Source organism: Bufo bufo, chromosome 1 (assembly GCF_905171765.1).
Source record: "Bufo bufo chromosome 1, aBufBuf1.1, whole genome shotgun sequence".
Classification (NCBI taxonomy): Eukaryota; Metazoa; Chordata; class Amphibia; order Anura; family Bufonidae; genus Bufo; species Bufo bufo.
In genome coordinates this window covers 107,593,879-107,608,742 of record NC_053389.1, presented here as the reverse complement: position 1 = coordinate 107,608,742, position 14,864 = coordinate 107,593,879, and positions in this window count along the sequence as shown.

Genomic DNA, 14,864 nt, shown 5'->3' with positions numbered 1-14,864 from the left:
CTGGGTGTGTTTCTATTGTGCCATTGTCCCATTGTGTGTTTAAAAGGGTGATGTCTGTCCTGTTGTCTGCGCATGTGTATTGGTGACTTCTCTTTGTCTTGAGAGATAATTGGATTATGCCTCGGTTGTCTCCGGGACAGAGAGGAGGGAACCATGATGCATTGTGGGGATGTATTGTCAATGTGTATCCTACAGTGCTGCATATCTTGTCCTATGTCACAGTCTTCATTCTGGTCCTCTGGGGGGTGTGAACGATTGGTTGCTGTAGTTACATTGTATGTGTTGCAAATTACTGATTGGTTGTATTTCAAACCCCTGTGGGCAGTACTGTGTTTGTGGTTTGTGAATAAAAGAGGCTGTACGTGAAGTACAGTCAGACCACTGCTTGACCCTCAACACGGAGCCTTGTCTCGTTATTGGGGGGATTCACTGTATGCTGTTAGAAGACCGATTGCCAGAAGTGTAAGCTGATCCCTGTTCGTCTGCTAGCAGCTATTCGTGAGGTTCCAGTTTGGAGTGCTATTTTGTATCCAGTTCGGGACATTGGTGTTCTGCAGTAGCTGGGCCTGTCTCTCAGAAAAGGGGCATATCGCCTGAACGGATTTTAACCCCTTGTCTGCTGAAACGGTCCGTTACACATGGCAACCAGGACGCTACTGCAGTCCCGGTTGCCATGGTTACTTAGCAATTTGTAGAACCATTATACTTACCTGCGAGCTGCGATCTCTGCGTCCGGCCGGGAGCTCCTCCTACTGGTAAGTGACAGGCGATTAAACTGGGACTCCGATCGGTACACTCCACTGCCACCAATGATAGGGGGAGATTTTAATTAGGAGGGGGAGGGAGGGGAGAAGGCCCACTGGCCACCAACGAGTTAACTACAGGGGAGGGAGGGGGGGGGCCCACTGGCCACCAACGAGTTAACTACAGGGGAGGGAGGGGGGCCGGCCGCACTGGCCACCAATGTGTTAACTACAGGGGGGGGGGGCTGCCCCCTGCTGCCTGGCAGCACCTGCCAGGCAGCAGGGGGCAGTCATGTACACAGTTCTTTTAGTATATTCTAACCTGAAGCGTCCCCATCACCATGGGAACGCCTCTGTGTTAGAATATACTGTCGGATTTGAGTTTCACGATGTAACTCAAATCCGACAGTATATTCTAACATAGAGGCGTTCCCATGGTGATGGGGACGCTTCAAGTTAAAATATACCATCGGATTGGAGAAAACTCCGATCCGATGGTATATTAACTCCTGACTTTACATTGAAAGTCAATGGGGGACGGATCCGTTTGAAATTGCACCATATTGTGTCAACGTCAAACGGATCCGTCCCCATTGACTTGCATTGTAATTCAGGACGGATCCGTTTGGCTCCGCACGGCCAGGCGGACACCAAAACAACTTTTTTTTCATGTCCGTGGATCCTCCAAAAATCAAGGTATCCCACCGACGAAAAAACGGTCACGGATCACGGGAAAACGGAACCCCGTTTTGCGGACCGCAAAAAAATACGGTCGTGTGCATGAGGCCTAAGTAAAGAGAGACTTTTACACTTTTACTCCTAGTCTAAATCTTCAAACCACCTTTCCATTGCACAGATCCTCAGGGAGCAATGGCCTGAGGGAGTGCATTGTGAAAGATCTCATCACGGCCACTACCACTCCCATCCTCTGCACAGGCTCCTCAGGAAGCAACAGCCTGAGGGAGTACATTGTGACACAACATCTCATCAGGCCCACTACCATTTTCATCCTCTGCACTGGCTTCCTAGGGAGCAACGACCTAAGGGAGTACACCCTCATCAGAGCCACTACCACTCCCATCCTCTTCACCATCTCCTCAGGCGCTCGCTGCAATGACCTCTTATGTACATCATGGATGGATGTCTGCTGCCACTTGGTGACTTTTGTCGTAATTATCTTGTGGGTAATGCAAGTATACCCTCCGATCCTAGCAGTCAGCCGCTTCAGTGCTGTGATCTGCACTGTACAAGAGAGGAAACCAGAGCCACTTGTAGAAGATTATGGTGAGGCTTATGTAACCATGTGCATAGCCCAGGAGTCCCAGGACCTTACAAAAGTCTTTAGTGCTGTCTTTTATAAATGTGTATATAATATATATTGTGGGGATTTGCTCTGGTAGACAGGCTAACGGACGCAGTATAGAGGCAACCACAAAGTCTTTAACTTAAACAGTTCCAGGAGTGGACTGACCATTCGGGCAATCGGGCATGGGCTGAGGGTCCGCGGCCACTAGGGGCCCCGCTCACTCCTGCAGCAAGAGGTCGCAATAACTTTTACTTAGTGGCATACTAAGGGGGGGCTGGCCGCCCCGGATGCCGGCTCTCACGGGGGTGTCAGAAGCAATGATCGCTTCCATCAATACAGATAAAAGCACTCATTGCTGGAGCGCAGGGAGCTGGGTCCTGTCACTCCCCACGCTCCTCCCCGCCATCAGGCCGGCGGCGCTCTGAATGGTGAAGCAGGAAGACTTCTCCCCGCTCCACCATTCAGCCTGCAGGCATGGATCACGCTGTCTGCCTGTGTGGGCGGAGCTTGCAGCCAGGGAGTCTGTAAAAGGTCCGCCCACACAGTGCTGCAGAACGATCTGTGTCTGCAGGGGAAAGAGAACTGTGAGCTTCCGGAACCGGACAAGGTGAGTAGTTACTGTGTTTTTTTGGTTTGTTTTTAACACAAAGAGGGCACAATGGTCATTGCTAATGTGAAGGAGGCACAATGGACATTTCTACTCTGGAGGGGGCACAATGGACATTGCTAATGTGAAGGGGGCACAATGGGCATTTCTACTATGGAGGGGGCTCAGTGCACAGAGGGAATTACTACTCTAAAGGGTGCACAGAGGGCATTATTACTGTGAAGGGGGCACAATGGGCTTTACTAGCACAGAGGGCATTACTACTATTAAGGGGACACGATGGGGATTTCTACTTTGGAGGGGACACAGAGGGCATTATTACTGTGAAGGGGGCACAATGGGCATTATTACTGTGAAGGGGCCACAATGGGCATTACTACTGTGAAGGGGGCACAATGGGCATTACTACTGTGAAGGGGGCACAATGGGCATTATTACTGTGAAGGGGGCACAATGGGCATTACTACTATTAAGGGGCATTATTACTGTGAAGGAGGCACAATGGGGATCATTACTGTGAGGGGGCACAAAGAGGGCATTACAACTGTGAAGGGGCACAGATAGGGCATTACTACTGTGAAAGGGCCACAGAGGGCATAACTACTGTAAGAGAGGCACAATGAGGGCATAACTACTATGAAGGGGGCACAATGAAGGGATAAGTACTTTAAGGGGGCACAATGTGAGCATAACGACTGTTAGGGGGCACACATCTGTACAAAACTACTGTGAAGGTTGTACAATGAGGGCACTACTACTGTGAGGGGGTCCAATTTTTTTTTTTAAGTATTGGGGGGGTGCCAGAGAAAGGACCCGCCCCGGGTGCCAAACAACCTAGGCATGCCACTGCTTTTACTAAATAATACATTTTACTCCCTGGAAAAAGTCACCCACTTTCATCAGCGCAGTGAGCGCTGTGAAAGGCACGGGCAGTGCAGCGATGCTGCCTGTGCCTGAAATAACCAATAACAAAGCTCCTTACAGCAAGGAGCTTTGTTATTGGTTGGGTATTGGCAATACAGGTCGGCTTAGGCAGGGGAAGCCGGCAAGAGCTGGAAGGAGGAGGGGCCAGCTCCTGACAGTGGCTGTATTAAGGAAAGCGGGGCACGCTGCTCAAGGACCCTGGGGAGCCGCGGACTCATGTGACTGGACTGGTCTGAAAGAAAAGCTGACCCTGGGCCTGTGACCCCCCCCCCCCCCCCCCCCCCGGCCGTGTTGTTTTGGCAGTGAAAAGCCCGGCCTGTCAGTGTTCAAGTAAGTGATTCCACCCTCCCCCAATCATGGTTCCGTCCTGTCTCACAGTTCTCTGCTCCCCCCTCCTCCTGTCACCCCATTAGTAACCCTGCTCCCCCCCTCCTCCTGTCACCCCACTAGTAGCCCTGGTCCCCCCTCCTCCTGTCACCCCACTAGTGACCCTGCTCCCCCTTCTCCTGTCCCCCCCTAGTGACCCTGCTCTCCCACTCCTCCTGTCCCCCCTAGTGACCCTGCTCCCCCCCTCCTCCTGTCACCCCACTAGTAGCCCTGGTCCCCCCTCCTCCTGTCACCCCACTAGTGACCCTGCTCCCCCTTCTCCTGTCCCCCCCTAGTGACCCTGCTCTCCCACTCCTCCTGTCCCCCCCTAGTGACCCTGCTCTCCCACTCCTCCTGTCCCCCCCTAGTGACCCTGCTCTCCCACTCCTCCTGTCACCTCACTAGTGACCCTGTTTTTACATAGGACTGCCGGTAACACTACCACATTATTAGCACAAGTGTTATCTATGGTTTTACATAGGACTGCAGGTAACACTACTACATCTTCTGTACTCAGATAGCCATTACTGTGTTGTCTGTGTTGTTACATAGGACTGCAGGGGACATCTACTATATTATCTGTACTCAGGGAGTTATAACTGTATAGGGGGGCCCACTGAGACTTTATGGCCCAAAGGCCAACATGAGCCTGGAGCGGGCGTGGCGCGATATGTGGGTGGGGCTGTGTGGGTGTGGCTCAAGGGTGGGCGGGGCCACAGGGGCCACATAATCTCTTATTGCCCAGGGGCCCCATGAGTTGTCAGTCTGCCCCTGAACAGTTCAATGTTTTATTCACACATAAGGAAAAACTAAAATTGACATTTTGCAACCTCAGCCGTGTTAGCCCCCCCCATATCAAAATTTTTGAACAAAACATATGCAATTGGTTAGATCTTTGTTAGATCAGGTTAGATCAATTGTTGTTTGCGTTAGATCTCATACAGAAGTAGAGATATTAACAGTTATTTTCAGGGGGGGCTAACCCGTCATCAGCCCCCCCTTATCAAAAAATTTACCAAAAAATTAGCTATTTTGGAAGATATTTGTTAGATCAGGTATGATCAACTAGTTGTTTTGTTAGATCTCACATAATTACAGACTTAAGTGATTAATGAGGGGGGGCTAGCCCCCCCACATGCAATTTTCAGGTAAAATTTGATGCAGAGTAATAGGCCTTCGTTAGATCCGATAAGATCAAGTGGTTTCAACGTTAGATCTCATTTAATTACAGAGATATTTCACATAAAAATACAGATATTAGGTAGTATTAAATAGGGGGGCTAGCCCCCCACATGCAATTTTCTGGTAAGATTTGATGCAGACTAATAGGCCTTCGTTAGATCCGATAAGATCAAGTGGTTTCAACGTTAGATCTCATTTAATTACAGAGATATTTCACATAAAAACGCAGATATTAGGTGTAATGCAAGGCACCAACAAACAGACCAGTGATGAAAGCAAAAAGGTGTTTATTCACCAGAAACATAAACGTCCAGGACACTTGCTGGTAACAAGGAATAGTCCCAACCTGTGCTGAATGATGCTGTGCACTTGGCAGTCGAGTCACTCCAGATCTTGGGTCCGTTGCAAAGGACAAAGTTCCTGGCAGTCTTCAGTCACTAGCAGTTGTGACCTATACCTGGTTGAGGGAAAATAACAGTGGGCACTGATCACCCTGAGAGACCTCCTTTTAAATGCCTGCTGACCAATCCCAGGGTGCCAAGTGTCCACTACCATAGGTGAACAAATTGCCCTGCACCTGAGTACATGGCCTAAGGCAATCACAAGTTGATTAACCCATGGCTGGCTCCCTAATCCACTTTGCTCTTGTGAGTCAGTATATTATGCGCCACTGGTCGACGAAGCGCACAAGAAGCGCGTACTCGCGACAGTGTATCCCTTTGCGAACCTGCCCTCGTGCGTACGCACGGACGCATGATTGACTCAGCGCGAGTATGCGAGCGCGTGGACCCAGATGCGGAAACGGAAGTCGCAGGAGACACCGGAGACAACCCTGGCCGCGGCGTCTTGTCACTCGCCTGGCCACTCTGTCCCCGGGACTCCGACGGTCCTCCCCTCCGATGTCCACGCGAACGCATCCCCGCACTGATCCCCGCACTGGTTCGCAAAGGGGTCAGCGCTGGTGCATCAGAGACACGCATAACCTGTCCCGCAACTCCACGAGGACCCCTCTTGGTTCCCCTGGAGTGCAAAGCAGGTGAGGATCTTACATTAGGTAGTATTAAATAGGGAGGCTAGCCCCCCACATGCAATTTTCTGATCAAATTTGATGCAGACTAATAGGCCTTCGTTAGATCCGGTAAGATCAAGTGGCTTCATCGTTAGATCTCATAAGATTACAGAGATATTTCACATAAAAACACAGATATTAGGTAGTATTAAATAGGGGGCTAGCCCCCCCACATGCAATTTTCTGATAAAATTTGATGCAGACTAATAGGCCTTCGTTAGATCTGGTAAGATCAAGTAGTTTCAACGTTGGATCTCATATAATTACAGAGATATTATGGATATTTGGTATTACGTCAGGGGGGGCTAGCCCCCCCACATGCGATTTTCAGGTAAAATTTGATGCAGACTAATAGGCCTTCGTTAGATCCGGTAAGATCAAGGGGTTTCAACGTTAGATCTCATATAATTACAGAGATATTATGGATATATGGTATTACGTCAGGGGGGGCTAGCCCCCCCACATGCGATTTTCAGGTAAAATTTGATGCAGACTAATAGGCCTTCGTTAGATCCGGTATGATCAAGTGGTTTCAACGTTAGATCTCATTTAATTACAGAGATATTTCACATAAAAATACAGATATTAGGTAGTATTAAATAGGGGGGCTAGCCCCCCCACATGCAATTTTCTGGTAAAATTTGATGCAGACTAATAGGCCTTCGTTAGATCCGGTAAGATCAAGGGGTTTCAACGTTAGATCTCATATAATTACAGAGATATTATGGATATATGGTATTACGTCAGGGGGGGCTAGCCCCCCCACATGCGATTTTCAGGTAAAATTTGATGCAGACTAATAGGCCTTCGTTAGATCCGGTATGATCAAGTGGTTTCAACGTTAGATCTCATTTAATTACAGAGATATTTCACATAAAAATACAGATATTAGGTAGTATTAAATAGGGGGGCTAGCCCCCCCACATGCAATTTTCTGGTAAAATTTGATGCAGACTAATAGGCCTTCGTTAGAACCGGTAAGATCAAGTGGTTTCAACGTTAGATCTCATATAATTACAGAGATTTTTCAAATGAAAACACAGATATTAGGAAGTATTAAAAGGGGGGCTAGCTCCCCCTTATGTAATTCCAAATATCCATAATATCTCTAATTATATGAGATCTAACATTAAAACCACTTGATCTTACCGGATCTAACGAAGGCCTATTAGCCTGAATCAAATTTTACCAGTAAATTGCATGTGGGGGGGCTAGCCTCCCCTGACGTAATACCAAATATCCATAATATCTCTGTAATTTTATGATATCTAACGTTGAAACCACTTGATCTTACCGGATCTAACGAAGGCCTATTAGTCTGCATCAAATTTTACCAGAAAATTGCATGTGGGGGGGCTAGCCCCCCTATTTAATACTACCTAATATCTGTGTTTTTATGTGAAATATTTCTGTAATTATATGAGATCTAACGTTAAAACCACTTGATCTTACCGGATCTAATGAAGGCCTATTAGTCTGCATCAAATTTTACCAGAAAATTGCATGTGGGGGGGCTAGCCCCCCTATTTAATACTACCTAATATCTGTGTCTTTATGTGAAATATCTCTGCAATTAAATGAGATCTAACATTGAAACCACTTGATCTTACCGGATCTAACGAAGGCCTATTAGTCTGCATCAAATTTTACCAGAAAATTGCATGTGGGGGGGCTAGCCCACCCTGACGTAATACCAAATATCCATAATATCTCTGTAATTATATGAGATCTAACGTTGTAACCACTTGATCTTACCGGATCTAACGAAGGCCTTTTAGTCTGCATCAAATTTTACCAGAAAATTGCATGTGGGGGGGCTAGCCCCCCTATTTAATACTACCTAATATCTGTATTTTTATGTGAAATATCTCTGTAATTAAATGAGATCTAACATTGAAACCACTTGATCTTACTGGATCTAACGAAGGCCTATTAGTCTGCATCAAATTTTATCAGAAAATTGCATGTGGGGGGGCTAGCCCCCCTATTTAATACTACCTAATATCTGCGTTTTTATGTGAAATATCTCTGTAATTAAATGAGATCTAACGTTGAAGCCACTTGATCTTACCGATCTAATGAAGGCCTATTAGTCTGCATCAAATTTTACCAGAAAATTGCATGTGGGGGGGGGTTAGCCCCCCTATTTAATACTACCTAATATCTGTATTTTTATGTGAAATATCTCTGTAATTATATGAGATCTAACGTTGAAACCACTTGATCTTACCGGATCTAACAAAGGCCTATTAGTCTGCATCAAATTTTACCAGAAAATTGCATGTGGGGGGGGTTAGCCCCCCTATTTAATACTACCTAATATCTGTATTTTTATGTGAAATATCTCTGTAATTATATGAGATCTAACGTTGAAACCACTTGATCTTACCGGATCTAACGAAGGCCTATTAGTCTGCCTAAAATTTTACCAGAAAATTGCATGTGGGGGGGCTAGCCCCCCCTGACGTAATACCAAATATCCATAATATCTCTGTAATTATATGAGATCTAACGTTGAAGCCACTTGATCTTACCGGATCTAATGAAGGCCTATTAGCCTGAATCAAATTTTACCAGAAAATTGCATGTGGGGGGGCTAGCCCCCTTATTTAATACTACCTAATATCTGTGTTTTTATGTGAAATATCTCTGTAATTAAATGAGATCTAACGTTGAAACCACTTGATCTTACCGGATCTAACGAAGGCCTATTAGTCTGCATCATATTTTACCAGAAAATTGCATGTGGGGGGGCTAGCCCCCCTATTTAATACTACCTAATATCTGCGTTTTTATGTGAAATATCTCTGTAATTAAATGAGATCTAACGTTGAAGCCACTTTATATTACCGGATCTAACGAAGGCCTATTAGTCTGCATCAAATTTTACCTGAAAATTGCATGTGGGGGGGCTAGCCCCCCCTCATTAAAAACTTAATAAGTCTGTAATTATGTGAGATCTAGCAAAACAAATAGTTGATCATACCTGATCTAACAAATATCTTCCAAAATAGCAAATTTTTTGGTCAATTTTTTGATAAGGGGGGGCTGATGACGGGTTAGCCCCCCCTGCAAATAACTGTTAATATCTCTACTTCTGTATGAGATCTAACGCAAACAACAATTGATCTAACCTGATCTAACAAAGATCTAACCAATTGCATATGTTTTGTTCAAAAATTTTGATATGGGGGGGCTAACACGGCTGAGGTCATTTTGCAGTCTAGGTGTTTGTTCACACCATGAAAAGTCCACAGAACAAAAACCTTCACCTGGTATTCAGTTTCTCCACAGCAGGCTTTAGGGGCCTGTTTCTCAGCATACGGCTCCCTTTTGCACGGCACAGATTCCAAAACACCCAAGGACTGACAGCGCTCCACTGTCAGAGAGGAGTAATCCAAACCCAGCTGAGACTGCTGGCTAGGTTTTATATAGGCCAGTAAAGACCCGGCCTGGAACGTGGAGCAGCCACCCACCCAGCACTTTGGCTACTCCCAGTAAGAGCAGGCCCGGATCAGCTTACAGCCATACTAAAATAGCAACGTGTCAATCAGCATTAGCTGCCGCTGACACTTGAAAATATCGACTCTTAATTCACCGAGGCTAGGAACCTCAGTGACACATACCTTCCGTCAATGACGGACCCTTGCGCCTTCCTACTATATATATATATATATATATATATATACACACATACTGTATATATACAGTGGATATAAAAAGTCTACACACCCTTGTTAAAATGTCAGGTTTCTGTGATGTAAAAAAATGAGCCAAAGATAAATTATTTCAGAACTTTTTCCACCTTTAATGTGACCTATAAACTGTACAACTCAATTAAAAAACAAACTGAAATCTTTTAGTAGTGTGCACACCCTTAGGCCTCTTTCACACGACAGTATGGCTTTTTCAGTGTTTTGCGGTCCGTTTTAAACGGATCTGTTGTTCCGTTTTTTGTTTCCGTTGTGTTTCCGTTTCTGTTGCGTTTTTCCGTTTTTCCGTATGGCATATACAGTATACAGTAATTTCATAGAAAAAATTGGGCTGGGCATAACATTTTCAATAGATGGTTCCGCAAAAAACAGAACGGATACGGAAGACATACGGATGCATTTCCGTATGCGTTCCGTTTTTTTGCGGACCCATAGACTTTAATGGAGCCACGGAACGTGATTTGCGGCCAAATATAGGACATGTTCTATCTTTCAACGGAACGGAAAAACGGAAATTCGGAAACAGAATGCATACGGAGTACATTCCGTTTTTTTTTGCGGAACCATTGAAATGAATGGTTCCGTATACGGACCGTATACGGAACGCAAAAAACGACCCGCAAAACGGAAAAAAAAATGGTCATGTGAAAGAGGCCTTAAACTAATACTTTGTTGAAGCACCTTTTGATTTCATTACAGCACTCAGTCTTTTTGGGTATGAGTCTATCAGCATGGCACACTTTGACTTGGCAAGATTTGTCCACTGTTCTTTGCAAAAACACTCCAAATCTGTCAGATTGCGAGGGCATCTCATGTGCACAGCCTTCTTCAGATCACCCCACAGATTTTCAATCAGATTGGGCTCTGGCTGGGCCATTCCAAAACTTTTATCTTCTTCTGGTGAAGCCATTACTTTATTGATTTGGATGTATGCTTTGGGTCGTTGTCATGCTGAAAAATGAAGTTCTTCTTCATGTTCAGCTTTCTAGCAGAAGCCTGAAGGTTTTGACTGGTATTTGGAACTGTTCATAATTCCCTCTAGCTTAACTAAGGCCCCAGTTCCAGCTGAAGAAAAACAGCCCCAAAGCATGATGCTGCCACCACCATGCTTCACTGTGGGTATGGTGCTCTTTTGGTGATGTGCAGTGTTGTTTTTGGCGCCAAACATATCTTTTGGAATTATGGGCAAAAAGTTCAACCTTGGTTTCATCAGACCATAACACCTTTTCCCACATGCTTTTGGGAGACTTCAGATGTGTTTTTGCAAAATGGAGCCTGGCTTGGATGTTTTTCTTCGTAAGAATTTCTGCAAATGTTCGCGAACGGGCGAACCGGGCGAACCGCCATAGACTTCAATAGGCAGGCGAATTTTAAAACCCACAGGGACTCTTTCTAGCCACAGTAGTGATGGAAAAGTTGTTTCAAGGGGACTAACACCTGGACTGTGGCATGCCGGAGGGGGATCCATGGCAAAACTCCCATGGAAAATTATGTAGTTGACGCAGAGTTGGATTTTAATCCATAAAGGGCATAAATCACCTAACAATCCAATTTTTTTTTGAACAACGTGGTTTAAAACATCCAGTGTGTGTATACGATCAGGTAGTGTAAGGGTTACGCCCGCTTCACAGACATTGACAGACCAAACTCCCCTTTTAATGCACCGTAAACAACCGCAAACAGTCCATTTGCCCAATCGCAAACTTCCCATTTGTTCAAGGTTGGATACCAAGCTAGCCATGTCCCGTTGATGTCATTGAAGGTTTCTTCCTCCACCCAGCCACGTACAACACCAAGGGTCCCCGAAAGGTGAATTGAATTTCTGAACGGGGAGATGGTTAAAAAAACGCTGGCTCCGTCTCCTTTGTTTGAATCCACGGTCACTGCGTCTGTGCCGTGCAATTTACTGCCCCACCCGATATGAGTGGTATTTTCTGTAGTACTATTCTCATCAGTTTAATCCCTGTTACGTCCCCAATCTGGGGTCAAATTATTAAAAAGATTTTTCGAACGGGGATAAGTTATTAAAAAAATGCTGGCTCCCTCCCCTTTGTTTGAATCCACGCCACGGTCACTGCGTCTGCACCGTGCAATTTACTGCCCCACCTGATACACGGGCTTGCAAATGGGATTAGATCACAGAAAAAAATTAAATAGAATTTTTTTTTATCTGCGAGGTATTTGTGAGTAAATGACACCCTGTAACGGTATAAGTGGAGGTCTAGCCACTAGCCAGTGGCCACAATACAGTCTGTGTGGGCCTGACACACGCTGGCTTGCAAATGGGATTAGATCACAGAAAAATATAAAATAGAATTTTTTTTATCTGCGAGGTATTTTCTGTCACACCCTGTATGAATGGTGTGCACACAGTACTGTCTGTGACTGAGCCTGCAGCCTCTCACACACGGGCAGGCAACTGCAATATATATATATATATATAAAAAAAAAAGCAGACTGATGTACCAGCCCTGAAAATGGCTTTTTGGGGTGCTGTCAGGACGCTGTCCTTACAGCAGATGAGTCTGTGGACACAGAACACTGCCCTAGCTAACGCTTTCCCTATTGAATCAGCAGCAGCAGCACTGTCCCTCCTCTCACTGAGAATGCAGATTCCGAATGAATCTAAAATGGATGCTGTCCGGGAGGTGGGAGGGTCTGCTGCTGATTGGCTGGAATGGTTCTGCTGACTATGAGGTACAGGGTCAAAGTTTACTCAATGATGATGTATAGGGGGCGGACCGAACATCGCATATGTTCGCCCGCCGCGGCGAACGCGAACAAGCTATGTTCGCCGGGAACTATTCGCCAGCGAACTATTCGGGCCATCTCTACTCCATAGCCCAGACATATGAAGAATACGGGAGATTGTTGTCACATGTACCACACAGCCAGTACTTGCCAGATATTTCTGCAGCTCCTTTAATGTTGCTGTAGGCCTCTTGGTAGCCTCCCAGACCAGTTTTCTTCTCGTCTTTTCATAAATTTTGGAGGGACGTTCAGTTCTTGGTAATGTCACTGTTGTGCCATATTTTCTCCACTTGATGATGACTGCCTTCACTGTGTTCCATGGTATATCTAATGCCTTGGAAATTCTTTTGTACCCTTCTCCTGACTGATACCTTTTAACAATGATATCCCTCTGATGCTTTGGAAGCTCTCTGTGGACCACAGCTTTTGCTGTGGGATGTGACTAAGAAAATTTCAGGAAAGACCAACTAGAGCAGTTGAACTTTATTTGGGGTTAATCAGAGGCACTTTAAATGATGGCAGGTGTATGCTGACTCCTATTTAACATGATTTTGAATGTGATTGCTTAATTCTGAACACAGCTACATCCCCAGTTATAAGAGGGTGTGCACACTTATGCAACCACATTATTTTAGTTTTGTTTTGTTTTCCTCCCTCCACCTAAAAGATTTCAGATTGTTTTTCAATTGAGTGATACAGTTTATAGGTCACATTTAAGGTGTAAACCGTTCTGAAATTATTTATCTTGTCTCATTTTTTTACATCACAGAAACCTGACATTTTAACAGAGGTGTGTAGACTTTTTATGTCTACTGTATGTATGTGTATATATATATATATATATATATATATATATATATTTTATGTGTATATATAGTTTAGGTCAGTGATAGAGTAAAAAAGAAATAAAAAATGACAGAATCATGTTTTTTTGCTTACACCCTAAAAATGAAATGAATAAGGATCAAGCACATATGTACAGTATATATGGAAAGTACAACTTGTTGTGCAAAAAAAAATGTAATTTAGCAATATCAACACAAAAATCAAAAAAGGTTAATGTCCTTGGATATAATTCTGCATTCTTATCATTCCATGCTGTCTTTTGTCCGTCTATGATGTCATCCAAAATTTGGGCATTATTATGATGTCATACTGCAGGATGCCTACTTCTGACGCAATACTATGTGTTGTTTCTTTACATTTTTTATGTCCCATTATGACGTTCTGTTGATTTACTCATACAGATGTCAGTGCTCGTAGGACCAGCAGGATGCTATACTTTTCACTAGGGGATACATCTCCACCATGGTGTATTGTCTATTCTGCATGTAATCAAGGCCTAAATTCACCCAATTATTTATGTTTCTGTATTTCTTTACTGATAATAATAATAAATTGTTCTGCAAATATCAGAGAAGACGGGGTGAAAGGCAGGAATACAGTGGGAAAAGTAAAGTTTCTTATTTTCCAGCTTTCTCCCTCCTCCTTCTCCCTCTCTCAACGTCTGTAAAATGGCTTTCATACACTCAAGGCGCCAAATCATTTGACCCAGGTTATCCTTAGAGCCAGGGGTCTTTTCTGCTCGACTGGCTAGACTGGAGCCAAATGCTCCCCTCCCATTCTTTGGCTGTCAATCCAGGTAATAATCAAAAGGTCTTATCTGTAACCTATTAAGGAATCATTCTGGTTGTCTAGGCTCCAAGACCACGCTGCTGGAGCATTCATGCATTTAACCTGCACAGAGGGAAGAGACAGTAGCTGTTAACACCCATGCCTCCCGTCCTCCCCCTTCCTTCCCTACAGCTCTCTCCTCCATCTCTGGCCCCATCCTCAAAACCTCAAGTCTGTTTCACAGAAGAAATAATAGCCTGTGACTTGTCTTGTGAAAGTAAGACATGAGCACCTTGTTACAACGCTGCAGGGGTGTGATTTAAAATTAAGAAAACTTGCACCTCATGTTTTAATCATGTAATTCTTGCTGGAACATTTATTCGATAGCATGAGTAACCCCTTAACAACCCCAATATAAAGACCGATTGGAGAGAGGGACAGGGACTCCCTCATTTAGTGCATTGGCTGCCCTGCAAAGGTTCACCTTAAAAAATACATATTTGCTACAGCCGCATTAGTAACATGAGATAAAATAAAGTTAAAGGGTTTTTCAGGAAAATATATTTATGACATTGTCAGGATAGGTAAT